We start from the raw sequence: 7,068 nt of genomic DNA, 5'->3' as shown, positions 1-7,068 counted from the left end.
ACACACACACACACACACACACACACACACACACACACACACACTGCAGGAAAAGACAGAGATTCAGGAGTTTCTGCTCCTGCTGTCTGGAGCGAGGGCCTACAGGAAGTAAGGTATCCTTTTACACAGTCACACAATCAATCAGCATAAGTTCATTCTCCAGACCTCCTGAAAAAAGGGAGACGGTGGAAACCCCAGCTTCACAGGATAGTGCAAGTCATAAACACAGAATTATGTAAAGTAAACAGTTTGAGGAATGGCCATGGATAATCTGCTAAAATAAATACCTTCACATTGCATAAGTCTCAGGCCATTGTTGCCTTACAAGTTTCACTCACTGCCCAGACAAACAAAAATTTTAAAAGAAAAATCAGATGGGACATCTTAGATGTTTGCAAAAATAAATTAGCTTCAAATCAGTTAGGCCAACAAATAACAAATATTTAAAGTTCAATCATAGGTCTATAAAACGTCAGGAAACAGTGATAGCTGTTCCAATTTCCCAGACCATTATTGATTTGATCAACTTACTGATTAATCAACTAATCATTTCAGCTCTTGTCTCAATGCAGCAGCTTTTACACTAAGACAACCTGATTCAACATAAGGCATGAAAAGAACACACACGATGTAGTCAACTGACTTACTAATAACCACCGTTGGCTGTCATCCACTTTTAATAGGTTGTGTAATTTTCCAGCAATGATTTCCACCCCTTTAAGCCTCAACCAAACTAGATAAATCTGCCAGTTCAAATTCCATTCCCTTGAAGTTTAGCACATTTTTTTGCCTGTATGCATATGTTCGCATCTCTACATTTGGCAATAACTGTGCATGCAGCATGTGATAAACAATCCTAGGCTACTTTAAGTCTGACAGAGAAGTGTAAATTAGATAAAGCCGTGTGATTTTCCAGGAGGACCATTGTTAGTATCAACCAGGACATTTACAGTAAGAGCAGAGTGAATCTACTTCTCCAATTTTAAAAAAAAGCGACTTACCTTTGCTTTTTGTCCCATTCACATAGTTGCAAGTTTCTTTAGCGTGCCTGTTGCTGCTGAAGCTGCACTCCTTTCACCCCCCCCCCTCTCTATCGCTATCTCTCTCTCTCTCTCTCTCTCTCTCTCTCTCTCTCTCTCTCTCTCTCTCTCTCTCTCTCTCTCGCCTCTCTATCGCTCTCTCCCTCTCTCTTTATGAAACAGCAGATAGTCTTCATATGACAAAGAATCAGACAGGATCCCACATCCAACCTCAACTTTTAGCACAGACTCTCCTCCCCAGGAGGGGGGGGGGGGGTGTTTACTTTTTGCCATCAGGGGCTGCTGCTGCCCCTCTCTGGTTAGATAGGGGATTGCTATTATCTCGAGAAAAACACAAAAGGCAAGAAGGAAGGAAATTAGGAAGTATTAAAGCTGTTAGCTCTAATTATAAGTATCTTCAAATGAATCCATATGTTTAATCCCCTCTAGCACATTTTTTTTTCTCTCTGCAGCTGATTCAGACCTCTGACCTTACAATGATCAATAAGCTGCAGCATCATATTGTCATTATAACATATTCCAGCATGAAGACACTGGTTTGAGCGAGTTACTGCTAATCTGTATTTGTCATGTACAACAGTCTATTGTCATAGACTTTGCTCTCTACATTTAACATTGTATTTGTAATGGCAACAGTTTCCTTGCTGTACATCCAGTTTGTTATAAAAATATAAACTATTCCTGGTTCTCACACAAAGCCAGAAGTAGGCATTAATGCTCAACATTGTAAAAAATGAAATAAAGTCAACTCTTAGATTGTTGTTTCAGCAGTATGTGGAGGCGGGAGGAGGCCCCTTCACTGTGTTTGAAACAGAGCCAACCTCACTCCCCCTGACTGTGCCTGCAAAGAGTCAAAACCCCTAACAGTCGGAGACATTACCCACACTGCAACATGAAACAAACCAAATACTCTCATCCTTATTTGATCTACACTAATAGATTGTTTCTTACATAAACTGATCCAAACAGCATGCCGGTGTAAAATAAACGATTTAAATGTAGAGTATAAAGTTCAGGTTGTAGAATGAATGAAACTTTACTTTGGAAAAATCCCCTAAATCCCACTTGAAAATCTTAAACCATCATGCACAAAAACTCCAATTACATCATAGGGAGGGGGCTGCGGAGTGCAGCCTGGACAAGATGATTACTTCCAGACGCAGAGACGGGGTCTTTGTCATAAAAACACACATATGTGCACACACACACAAGTCTGTCTGCCTCTTGCTTTCTCTCTCTCTCTCTCTTACTATCTCTCTCTCCCTCCCTCTCTCTCACTTTCTCTGTAATTCCAGGAAAATAAAATGACACATAAATCCCAGGAGGGTCTCATTTGAAAAGTGGGTCGCTTTAAATTTAGTGCCAACACAGAGATTTAATTGTCATAGAGTGCTGGAATGTTACTCCACTTCCTGTCCAAAGAAAGTTTTCAAAAAAGTAAGATTTTTAAGCAACCACACCAACAGCCTGTTTGCTGCAAATTGTTGCATTTGTGTGTATCTTTTTTTAAATTATAGACTGAAACCATGTGTAGAGCGAATCCAAGGATTTTGAGTGAAGTTCATGGAAAAAGCAAGGAGTAGAGGAGGAAGGATGGAAGAGGAATTGGTGTCAGATTGTGGGAGTGGGTGTGCGACCAACTCTGGTAATTGTCGGAAGGTCTAAGTCACAGCGTGAAAAGTCTCCAGTGTCTCACCCAATCACAAGAGGCCAAAGTCATTGGGTAATTTTTGGTGTTAAATGTAGTTACGTATGGCCTTGTTGACTCATCCTTCATTTTGTTCTGTCTAATCTAACTAGGTTTCTCACTTGGTCCTTACTGCTTACTGTATATGTTTAACCCCCATCTCAACCTTCACACAGCTGCTTCAATTGAAAGATTTTTATTTACTCACTGACAAGATGAGCCAGTCCCAAAGACGTTTTGGGGAGTCATCCCACAGTCCATATCATAAAGAAAATTATCTGGATGTGGGCCAGTAGTGAAGATAACCCACATCAAAGCTAGTGGCAGGGTTCATCTAGATGATCAGATTCAGATCAGATTCAGTCAATTAGAGAATTGGCTTAAGGCCCATTTGAAACCACAAAACAAGCTGTTTGAGTGTTTGTTATGCCACTGAGCCTGTAATTATGTGGCTGTGGTATAACGTAGGCGGTGGTCCGGACATCTTTGGGCAGTGTCATGTTTGTAGACAAAAGACAATTTAATCATGTCCATATCTTTAGTGGCAATTTGCTCATAGTCAAAATCAAACTGGAGTCCGTCGACACAGACCTTTTGTAGTTTTCTTGTGGGTTGTTCAACTTTTGGCATGCAAGCAAGTTCCTCCATTGGCTGGTTCAGTCTCAAATGAGTCACTTTGAAGGGTGTGAAAGCAATGGCAGTGTAAGATACAGGAAAGCTTGGACTGGTAGCTGCTGCTGTTCTGAATGCTGCTGCACATGGTGATATCATCACTCCTCCTCCAGGAGAAGATAATGGCTGAAGTTATTGGGAAGGAACTCCTTGGAGACATACATATTTGTGCACTCTAAAATAAAGCAACATGTTTAGCTACTTCTGCAATCTATGCTACTCAACTAGTCATTAACCATTCTTGCCAACTTTGAATGATTAAGATGTCAGATAGCAGAAAGTGAATCTGTACGTTGTTTTCTGTTGATTACCGACAAAAAGTACAACATTAGGTAAATTGGAGTGTTGCAATAAGTTTCTTTTTTAATTCAAATGCAGTAAAACAAGCTTACACTTAATGGAAATAACAGTTTTTCCACTATATATGATGCAAGTACTGTACACGGATGAAGACATGAGGAGGCACATGCTCTTACAGTAGTGGGGGATTTTACAGAATCACATGTTTGATCTGGAGGTTTGTTGGAGGTAGTTTATACTAGCATTATCCCCTACTGTGAGTTACTTGAAGTTCATGCTATATGAAGCCCAGTCTCAGTGTTTTCATCCCTTTCCATACTACTGGATTGCTGACAATCATTTCCCTCCACAGGTGGTCCTATGGGTTTTTCTTCTTGTTCTATATTCGTACTTGGTGGTAAAGCCACAGTAGAGTCCTCTGCTGTGTTTGGCGTACGGCCTGCCAGTTCATCCTGTGCTTCAAACTGTAGTTGTGGTCTGTTGCTTTCAACTCCATGTTGTCCAATCATGTATGAAGCTGTGGCACTTAGATGTTTGTGAAGCCCGCCTTCAACAAAACCTGGTCCGTTAGATCTATGTGAGGGACTTCTGGTCTCAACTGCTGTACCTGTATGAAAAAATTTAAATGAGTCATTCAACAGCTGAAATACACTGATATATCACATATCCACAATATTACAACATTGAGCAATACTTAAGTCGATTAAAAAGTTGAGCTGTTGAATTCGCAATATATCATTTCCACCAATAAGCTCGTTAATGGATCCATTTGCATGTTTGATTGTTGATTAGTAAATAAAAGTTTGGCCATCTGCCCTGAAAACTGATGAGTTTTTGGTGCAGACAGTTTTACCATATGGCCATTTACAAAGCACTCATCTGCACTGCATTCTGGGGTGTAAAAGCAAAAAAACAAATTGGCAACATAGGCCACACCAAGTTTCAAATAAATAAACTTTCTTCCAGTTTGCATGTTTTTTGCAAAACATTTTTACCTACACTCACATACATACTATAGTAAAAAATCATTTTCAACACATTGTGATTTTGCAATTGCTAACAAACTCAAAATACGAACTGCCCAGAAAAATAAAGTAATATTATTTTCCCAATAGAGGCAACAGGATCCATTCAAATGGTCATGAGTCGGACTCACTTCAACTCTTGCAGTCCAATCCCCCATAAATCAGCATGACTGTCACTGTGTGCTTTGATGCAGATCTGGATCAGGATGCAGTTTTACTTACTGTACTAAGAACTTTTCTACATAAGGATTATAATCCGGCTTTGGCAGTTGTGGGGGTTTATTCTCTCTGAATGCTTTCTTGTTTATAGTATTACCGTAAAATAATCAAATACCTATTTTACAGCTTTGAACCATAGGCATGCCTCTAAGCTACAATGATACATTCACTCACCTTTCATTACAAAGGCTTGAATACATCACAGAATAAATATCGTACGTACCTCTTCGCCTTATACATTGAAGGAGAGCTACAGTAATGGTGAACAAGAAAAAAGCTGCAGAAGCAGCTGTGCTCCACCATGACCTCTGCACACTCTGCTTGTCCACACCTGCAGGGCGAACACGCCACATTTCTTTTAGTGCATTTTTTCTATTCTCTGTCTTGGATTCATAGAGTTTACAGAACAAAAGACTCACTTATTGATGCAACAGTGATGTTTACTTTGGTTTGAACGATGTGTCTGCTCTGCAGGCCTGAGACTGTGCAAGTATATGTGCCAGAGTGCTCCTTAATGTCTGGCTTGTGAAGCAGAAGAGATCCATCTCCCAGAAGAAGCAGGTCCTGGTCCAGTTCAGCTTGACCCTCCCACAGGTTAAAGGTGTGTCTGGTTTTTGAGTCATATCTCAAGATAACTGTGGGCTCAGCGGACGAGGTGAAGGTCCAGGTGAGGGAGAAATTTTGAAGACTGTGCGGGGCGATGCATGGGATGGTCAGTGCGTGACCCTCTTCCTGCGTTACACCCTCTGAAAGATAATTGCTATTATTTGTCAGATATCATCCTTTTTATCAAACTGCATCATTACGTAACCAAAACGCACCTCTGTTTTTCCGAGAGGCAGTCCACACCTGGGTCTTGTCAGCCGCTATGAAAGAGCAGATGTAGGTATAATTGGAGAGATTACCCAGAATCCTCAGCGTGCTCTCCACAGTGAGCAGACCCTTGTGGTCTGTTGATTTGATGGTTGAATTTTGTAGTGCTTCCTGGGCAGAGGGGGGATCAGTGGCCCATGTCACCTGAGGGACGGGGTAGATGTTGTGAGAGGAGCAGGTGACCATCTCATCAGTCATCTCCATGATCACTGACTGGATGAGAGCTAGGAGAAAAGCAGAAACAACAACAGTGTGTTAATACTGTTTGATGGAGATATGATTACATTGTGGCACTGGATACTTGTTACAACAACTTTGAAAGTGTGATTCTCACGTTCCTGTTTGTTTTTGAAGTGAACAGGGTGCCAAAAACGTCACATGTTGCAAGATGTTGTTCTCTCACTCATGCACCTTGTGCTTGCCCTATAGCTGCTCTGTCATACAAATCTCCTACAGATGGTGCTTTCTGCTGCACTCCAAAGCCCTGTTCCACTCGTTTTACTGTACGTCATAGTTGGGCAGATGGCTAACATGGCATTACTAGTGCAGACTGTATCCAAACATTTGTTGTCAACACACAATGGAAGGTTTTAAAGTGAAAGCTGAACTGTTAGATTTGACCTTGCAGTGTCCAGGTCACAAATTAAACTAACCCTTTTATACACCATTGTTTTTAGCATTAGTCTCCTTTCCGGATTTGTGAGAAATCCTACTAAAATGCAACAATTCTATGAATCTTTTTGTTAATGCATCAATGCTCTTTTATAGTTATCTTCGTTAATGCCGTGACATTTACACAATAAGCAAAATGTCCTTCCTGTCCTTAAAAATACACTCAGTGTATTACTACTACTATTACATACTTCAACAGCACCACAGACTACATCCTCTAAAACAACTGTAAAGTTGTATCAACACTTCTCTAAAACGGTTTCAACAGCTAAAACTAAGTGTATGAGTTCTCTATATGATAACATGACAATCCACGATTAATTGTTGTTGTCTGCTTTCCATCGGATTTACCATTAACCCTCATGTTGTCCTCGGGTCAAATTTACCCACTTTCCCATATCAATGTTCTTTTTATCTAACCAATTACCCAAAACAACATGATTGAATCCACACTACGCTCTTTGGCAAGTACAAGTCTCTACTTTCATTAATTTCGGGGTGTCTTGTTCAATTTTATAGCATTTGAAAAACTAATTGAAGTGGTTTTGAAATAGTATTGAGTAACAGTTGACATATTCCA

The 7,068-nt window shown here is 40.3% G+C and overlaps 1 protein-coding gene across 5 annotated transcripts in view; it reads right to left on the bottom strand.

Moving 5' to 3' along the window:
* phldb2a (pleckstrin homology-like domain, family B, member 2a) overlaps positions 1-1,260 on the bottom strand; it is a 20,102-nt gene extending 18,842 nt beyond the window's left edge. For all 5 annotated transcript variants that reach the window (XM_032534045.1, XM_032534046.1, XM_032534047.1 and 2 more), the window contains exon 1: positions 1,002-1,260. The gene's annotated coding sequence lies outside the window, so the exon portion shown is untranslated. The remainder of the gene's footprint in view (positions 1-1,001) is intronic.
* Between the last annotated feature and the right edge of the window lie 5,808 nt (positions 1,261-7,068).

This window comes from Etheostoma spectabile, chromosome 13 (genome assembly GCF_008692095.1).
Source record: "Etheostoma spectabile isolate EspeVRDwgs_2016 chromosome 13, UIUC_Espe_1.0, whole genome shotgun sequence".
Lineage (NCBI taxonomy): Eukaryota > Metazoa > Chordata > Actinopteri > Perciformes > Percidae > Etheostoma > Etheostoma spectabile.
This window is presented reverse-complemented; position numbering and strand designations above follow the sequence as displayed.